This window comes from Rhea pennata, unplaced genomic scaffold, assembly GCF_028389875.1.
Source record: "Rhea pennata isolate bPtePen1 unplaced genomic scaffold, bPtePen1.pri scaffold_31, whole genome shotgun sequence".
Taxonomy (NCBI): Eukaryota; Metazoa; Chordata; class Aves; order Rheiformes; family Rheidae; genus Rhea; species Rhea pennata.
Genome location: NW_026907678.1, coordinates 2,787,977 through 2,794,681, shown reverse-complemented (window position 1 = coordinate 2,794,681; position 6,705 = coordinate 2,787,977). Strand labels below are relative to the sequence as shown.

The 6,705-nt window shown below is 53.8% G+C and overlaps 1 non-coding gene across 1 annotated transcript; it reads right to left on the bottom strand.

The window, feature by feature from the left end:
- Positions 1-5,042: 5,042 nt before the first annotated feature.
- Positions 5,043-5,115, bottom strand: TRNAK-CUU (transfer RNA lysine (anticodon CUU)). The gene has a single exon. It is a non-coding gene; the product is annotated as a tRNA-Lys (tRNA).
- Between the last annotated feature and the right edge of the window lie 1,590 nt (positions 5,116-6,705).

Sequence of the window (6,705 nt, the reverse complement as noted above, 5' to 3'; positions counted from 1 at the left end):
CAGCTTGCGCAGGGACAGGTGCCCGCCAAGCTCTAACAGTCTGGGGGCTCCATCCATGCCTCTGGCTGTGTGCTGCAAGTCATGCCCAGGGCAATGTCACAGCAGGAAATACCAGCACCCCAGGGTGCAGCAGGGTCCCCAAGACCAGGGCAGGTCCAGTGTGGATGGGACTCTGTGCAACCCCCAAGGTACCTTGGGCCTAGGGGCTGGGCCATGCCATGGGGCTGCCGCTGCCCAGCCTGGCCCAGCTGCTGGCGGCAGCCCAGCCCCGCTCTGGTCCTGCTGCTCACCAGAGAGGAAACGCCACTCAAATTTGGAGACCTTTACCAGAGCAAAGGCTCTGGCCCATTCTCCACTCTCCATTGGCCTCCAACCTCCTCCATTCTGCCAGGCAGGCTTCAGATGCCTCCAGCCTTTGCAGATGCCAGCTAACTCACCCTGGGCAGGATGCTGCAGTGCAAAGGACAGATTCCCTCTCGCACGCTGACTGCATCCCTTCCTGTCCCTGCCTGCCCCCAGACCCTGCACAGATGCTGCCACTGCAGATCTCCACCCCCTCCAATGCAGCAGCAGCATCAGGCCCTCCCTGGGGCTGCACAGAGACACAGAGCATTGGGGGCTGACCCAGGGCACCCCCCAAAACAGGGGAAAGCAGTGGCTGCTGCATCCACCCCAGGGCTCAGAATCCGTGACCCTGCAGCACAGTGCTCCATGCTGCTACACTCCCCTGGGCCTTAAAAGGAGGTGGCATAAACTTACCCTTGTTGTGGCATCACCAGCCCTTGGGTCACTTTCTTCTGCTTCTCTGCTCAAGGCAGGGAGAGGAAGCTGTAGTTTTGGCTGACAGCTCTTGCATCTTTCTTCTCTTTGTTTTGAGCTTCTCTGGACAGAAGCCACCATTTTTCTCTGATGCTCTTCTGCCTCAAGGAGCAACCATGCTGCAAGGCAAACAGGGAGGAAGCATTTCAGATGGACCGGAGATCAGAGGAAACACTGCTCAGCAGACCAGGAGGCATCTCCTGATTGGACAGCCAATCACATGACATTCAACTCCAAGGCCTGCTTTTTCCAAACAAGTCCACATCAATGGGTCAATTCCTTTGCCAAAGGAGCCAAGAGACTTCCTCCTTTCTTCATTTTTTACACCAGTGTGCTTAGGAGTCAATCCGAATCCTTCAGATTAAAGCCTAGATTTACAAAACCATGCTCAATGCAAACACACCGCTCACAGAGCTTGTCCAACCCTCCCCTTCTACAGCACCACCTTCCTCCCGCGGCACTTCTTGTCATACTTTTCCCCTGCTTCACAAGTCTCAAAGGCAGTCACCTTATACATCCTCTCATATTCTTCAGCCCCTCAGAGCTGCCTTCTCCCTTCTTTTGCTGTGCAAGCTCTTCTGATTTGGGGACAGCTTCCTTTGCGGCTTTGCCCAGGTCTTGCTCATTTAAAAGCTTGGCAACCAGAAGGAGATGTTAGGTGGCACACTCACCACAAGCTGCTACACTCTTCCCACCGAGTCAGAAGACTTATGCCCAGGGGGCACATGAGCATAATATCTCAGGAAGCTCTTCACAATTGCCTCCCGAGGATGGATCCCTCAGGAAGGACACGCAACACTGCCAAGGGAAATGGCTGCCTCACACTCATCCTAGAGCACAGAGTTACCCAAAGCCAGTTCTCCAGGAGTCTCCCTTCATTCCAGGCACTCCAGCCTGGGCCTTTCTCCTCTCCTCTCCCATCAACTCCATCTCACGGATCAGTTTTGCCTGAACACGTCCTCGGGAAAGGAGGCGCTTGCCAGCAACACCCTCTGGAAGTACAAAACAAGGAAGCTCTGCACACCTGCATTGGTGGGACGGTTGCCACAAGAAGCACGTGCTGGTCTGCTCACGCATTGGCTACTGCAGACTGAGCACAGACTCCTCCAACCTTGGAGTCCCCTTCTCCATGTGCTCCTTGGCCCTCGCACAATCCTCACTGTGTCCAGCACTCTGCCTTCTTCTCCCTTCTTTCTCTGCGTCAGCTCTACCGATTTGGCAGCTCATTGTGCCTCAGCCTTGCCCACGCACTGCTCATCTGCGATCCTGAAAACCAAGACAAAGAAATGAAATCTCCTACACGAGTCTCTCCAAAAACTGACACATGCTGCCAATCCAGCCAGGAGACCTTGAGTCCTTGGGCACCTGATCACAACCTCTCAGCACTACTACAGGCAACAGGGCAAAAGGAAACAGCTCCCTCACACACATGCAAGAACACAGGGTGCACCCAAAGCAACTTCCCAAGAGTCTCATCTCACTCCATACACTCCAGCACACACCTTCGCTCTCTTCTCTCCTGTTACCTCCTCCTCACTTGTTTGGAGTGGACAAGAGAGCCTCAGCAGAGGACCCACTCACCAGCAAGACCTTCTGGAAGTACAGGACAAGGAAGGTCTTCTCAAGATCTTCTCTGGGATGGATCCCACAGGAAGGACAGGCAACCCTGTCCATTCCTGGGTGACTGTAACCTGAGCGCACACTTCCAAGGAGGCCCTTGGACCTTTCCGATTCCCCACTTTGATCCCCACCCCCCATCCCTTTCCTAAATGGACACATTGCACAAGGGGATTGCCTTGTCCCACTGCTTACCCAGGGCCACATTCTCAAAAGCATGACAGCTGTTACCTTACCTCTTCAGCCCCTCTGCTCCCCAGAGCCGCCTTCTCTTGCCTTCTCTTTCTGGGTGGGCTCAACGGATTGGCTGGCAGCCTCTTGCTTGGCTTTGCTCAGGCACTGCTCATCTGCAGACCTGCAAATCAGAAGGACACAGACATGAAGCCTCATGGGAGAGTCTTACGAAAAACTGCTGCACACTTCCCTGCACACCAAAGACAACTCACATCCTTGGAGCATGTGCTCATAACCTCTCAGCATTGTTACAGACAACATCACCAGCAAAAGGGCTGCCTCGCACATGCCCAGGTGACACAAAGCCATGCCCACAAGAGTCTCACCTCACTCATAGAATCAGTAAGGTTGGAAGGGACCTCTACAGATCATCTAGTCCAACCTCCCTGCTCAGCAGGGTCACCTTGAGCATGTTAGACAGGGTTGCGTCCAGGCAGGCCTTGAAGATCTGCAGAGAAGGAAACTCCACCACCTCTCTGGGCAACCTGTTCCAGTGCTCCATCACTCTCACAGGGAAGAAATTCCCCCTCACCTTCAGGCGGAACTTCCTGTGCTTCAATTTCTGCCCATTGCCTCTTGTCCCATCACACGGGGCAACTGAAAAGAGTTTGGCCCCATCCCATCGACATCCTCCCTTCACGTACTTATACACATTGAGAAGATCTCCCCTCAGTCTTCTCTTCCCCAGGCTGAAGAGGACCAGCTCTCACAGCCGTTCCTCGTAGGACAGATGCTCCAGCCCTCTGATCATCTTTGTAGCCCTACACTGGACTCTCTCCAGTAGCTCCATGTCTCTCCTGTACTGGGGAGCCCACAACTGGACACAGTCCTCCAGATGAGGCCTCCCCAGGGCTGAGTAGAGGGGCAGGATCACCTCCCTTGACCTGCTGGCAACACTCTTCCTAATGCACCCCAGGAGACCATTGGCCTTCTTGGCCACAAGGGCACATTGCTGGCTCATGGTCTACCTGTCATCCACCAGCACCCCCAGGTTTTCTCTGCAGAGCTGCTCTCCAGAAGGTCAGCCCCCAGCTTGTGCTGGTGCCTAGAGTATTTCTCCCTAGGTGCAGGATTCCGCACTTGCCCTAGTTGAACCCCATGAGGTTCCTCTCTGCCCAGATCTCCCGCCTGTCCAGGTCTCTATGAATGGCAGCACATCCATCAGGTGTGTCAGCCACTCCTCCCAGCTTGGTGTCATCAGCAAACTTGCTGAGGAGGCACTCTGTCCCCTCATCCAGGTCATTGATGAAGAAGTTGAACAGGATGGGAGCCAGTACTGAGCCCTGGGGGACGCCACTAGCCTCCCACTAGACTCCACGCCACTGATGACGACCCTCTGAGCTCTGCTTTTCAATGAGTTCTCAATCCACCACACTCTACACTCATCTAACCCACACTTGCTGAGCTTCTCTAGGAGGATGTTATGGGAGACAGTGTCAAAAGCCTTGCTGAAGTCAAGGGACACAACGTGCACTGCTCTGCCCTCAGCTACCCAGCCAGTCAGTCTATCATAGAAGGCTATCAGGTTGGTTAAGCAGGATTTCCCCTTGGTGAATCCAAGCTGGCTACTCCTGATCACCATAGTTTCCTCCATCAGTCTGGAGATGACATCCAGAATGAGCTGTTCCATCCCCGTTTCTAAGGATGGAGGTGAGGCTGACTGGCCTATAGTTGCCTGGGTCCTCCTTCTTGCCCTTCTTGAAGACTGGAGTGACATTGGCTTTCTTCCAGTCCTCAGGCACCTCTCCACTTCTCCAGGACCTTTCCAAGATGATGGAGAGCAGCTTGGTGGCTTGGCAACAACATCTGCCAGCTCCCTCAGTACCTGTGGGTGCATCCCATCTGGGCCCATGGATCTGTGGATGTCCAGCATGCCCAGAAGGTCTTTGAGCCTTTGCACCTCAACCAAAGGAAAGTCTTCCCTTCTCTGGACTTTCTCCCTCACGTCCAGGCTACAGGATTCCTGAGGGCTGCCCTTAGCAGTGAAGATTGAAGCAAAGAAGGCATTCACTAATTCTGCCTTCTCTGTATCCCTTGTCACCCGGGCCCATGCCTGATGGAGTAGGAGGCCCACATTTTCCCTAGTCCTCCACTTGCTGCTGATATATTTGAAGAAGCCCTTCCTTGACATCCCTTGCAAGACTCAACTCCAAATGGGCCTTAGCCTTCCTCGCAGCATCTCTATGTACTCTGACTATATTGCTATAATTCTCCCAAGGAGCCTGTCCCCTCTTGCACATTCTGTGTATTTTCTTCTTCTGTCTGAATTTGGCCAAGAGCTCCTTGCTCACCCACTCAGGCCTCCTGCCCCTTTTGCTGCACTTCTTACATCATAGGGATACACCGCTCTTGAGCTTGAAGAAAAGCTCAAGCACCCAACGTGGGGCTCGAACCCACAACCCTGAGATTAAGAGTCTCACGCTCTACCAACTGAGCTATCTGGGCTGCCTATTTGATGCACTCCGGCTCGTGCCTTGGTCTTTTTGCCTGTCCCCTCCACATCACTGGTCTTCATTAAAGGAAGATGACTGCAGGAAATTATGCCCTTGACAGCAAGGCCCTCCTCTCGAATGACAAAATGGCAAAGTTCTTCACACCTGCACCACTTGGGTGGTTTGCACAGGAAGGACATGCTGGCCTGCTCATGCATGGGCCTCTGTGGACAGAGCATGGACTCCTCTAGCCTTCCAGTCTGCTTTCCTATGAGGTCCTCAGCCCTCTCACACTCCTCATCTTGTTCGGCCTTCCCTTCCTGAAGGACCCTGTTGCTCCCTGGTGTCTTCTGGGGTCATTCTTTTCTCAGATCTGCATTCTGAAATGGGGGCCAGCTGGGACAGCCTGGCCACTGGAGAAGGTCTCTCTGGCATGGGAGACACACAGGCCTATGAGGGGAAGGCATACAGAGTCACGTGTCTCCCTGCGATTGCTCTGTGTGTTGTTACAGTACCTTTTCTTTCGGCCTGCTCAGCAAAGGCCCTTCCTGAAGCTGCATCTTTATGCACAAACCTGGAAACAAGAAGGCGACAGTGCTTTCAGCAGAGAGCAACACGGCCCCTGGCAGTCTCCACCCAGCAGCTGCAAAGAGGAAGAGCAGAGAGCTACTGTCAGCTCTCCTCTTTGACAAAGCAGAACACAGCACACATTGGCAATATAGCTTAGGAGCCTGAGTGCATGTAACCCCAATGCCGGGATGGGCACAAGAGCCTCCAGTCAGAGGGCTTGTCAAGATCTGGAGGTGAGTCACCTTTCCAGGGATGCTTCTCAGGGGGAAAAAACAAACCCATGCAAGAAAGTGTCACATTTTTAGCTCGGAGGCTGTCTTTTTCAGTCTCGCCCGCAAGAAAGGGAAGGAGCAGAAGAAGCTGGATGGGAGCAAAGTGGTACCTAACTTCCTCTCTCACACACTGGGGGAAGGGAAAGTAGGCCCTCCTCCATGTGATGCCACCTAAAGACTTCCCAAGGATTCCCAAGACACAAGAGTGACCACGGATTTCACTGAGAAACCTGCATTTGGCAGAGTTATTCTCCACTAGCTTCACGAGGAGACCAACCCGGGCAGCTACACCCTGTCTCTAGCCAATAGTGACAGGTCAGGCCATCCCCAGGAAATTCGCTCCTCACCCACAATCGAGCTGCTCGGCCCTCCCTGGGGTCAGAGAGAGGATGAGGAAACAACACAATCCCAAGCTCTAGCAATACCTGAGGAGCAGGAGAAAGTCATGCCATGCTTGAAGTCAACTAGCTCAACACCATCCCGCCCGGTCTAAACCAAGCAGACACAGGCATCATCCAGCACCACCACCACCATTCCCATAAGCACCTGTGCAGTAGGAGGTTGCAGAGCTGACATTTTAACGGACCTCCAACTAGAAGCCCTCCACTGACCCCACCAGAGGGCTGTAGCTGAAATGAAGCCACGAGAAGGGCCTTGGAGAAGGGCATCCTCCCATCTTCTATGGGAAGGCATCTCCCGTGTTAGAGCCTGTCCCCTCCTGCTCCACAGGCACAAGCAGGTCCAGGCGGAAGAAACCAGAG